The following is a 1232-nucleotide window of genomic DNA, read 5'->3' on the forward strand; positions in this document are numbered from 1 at the left end:
GTTATCAATTCGTAAAAGTAAACAATCTAAATTCAAATTATTCTAAAGTAAGATTTGGAATTCCACAAGGCTCTATTTTAGGACCATTATTATTTACATTATACATGTTACCGCTAGGCACAGTTATAAGAAACCATGACATTAACTTTCACTGTTACGCAGACGACACACAATTGTATATTTCAGCCAAGCCCGATGACAAACACAGATTAAAGAAAATAGAGGACTGTGTAAAAGACGTGAAAGGCTGGATGTTGCGTAACTTCCTCCTTCTAAACAGCAACAAAACAGAGGTCCTGCTTTTGGGTCCAAAAGTGACAAGAAATAAATTATCAGATTTAATTTTAGATCTAGCTAACTTTCCAGTTAAACCTGGTTCAGCAGCAAAAAATCTTGGTGTCATAATTGACCCGGATTTATCATTTGATCAACACATAGGTAGTATCACTAGGACAGCTTTTTTACATCTTCGCAATATTGCTAAGATTAGAAATGCCTTATCCCTCCAGGACGCAGAAACATTAGTACATGCCTTTATTACTTCAAGGCTTGACTACTGTAACGCACTACTGTCAGGATGCACCAGCAGCAATTTAAGAAAACTTCAACTAGTTCAAAATGCTGCAGCTAGGGTCCTCACTAAAACTAGAAAATTTGAACATATCAGCCCAGTTTTATCATCACTTCATTGGCTGCCTGTTAAATTCCGCATTGACTACAAAATTTTGTTATTAACATATAAAGCTCTACATGGGCTTGCTCCTGAATATCTTCAAGATACAATTTCCTATTATGAGCCTCCACGTTCACTCAGATCACAGAATACTGGATTTTTAAATGTTCCCAGAATTCAGAAGGCCTCAGCTGGGGGAAGAGCCTTTTCTTATAAAGCCCCCCAACTCTGGAATGATCTTCCAAAAAATGTTCGGGACTCAGACACAGTCGCAATCTTCAAATGTAGGCTAAAAACTCATTTGTTTAGTTTATCATTTGATAGCTAATGCTCCCCCATAGATAAAGGCGGCAGATCCGGGGGGTCCATGGACACAGGGAATTATAGTATACTGAGACGCTGGTGCTGTCGTCCCGCCGCTTCTCGCGATCACTCAGGTTTGTTGACGGTGGAGCGGAGGGATGCCAGTGTTTCAGGATGCTCCCGTGTCTGTGTGTCCTTCTGGTTCTCTCCTTTTAGTTAATGCTGTCATAGTCAGATCTGCCGGAGTCATTAGCCA

This window comes from Hoplias malabaricus, unplaced genomic scaffold (genome assembly GCF_029633855.1).
Source record: "Hoplias malabaricus isolate fHopMal1 unplaced genomic scaffold, fHopMal1.hap1 scaffold_30, whole genome shotgun sequence".
Lineage (NCBI taxonomy): Eukaryota > Metazoa > Chordata > Actinopteri > Characiformes > Erythrinidae > Hoplias > Hoplias malabaricus.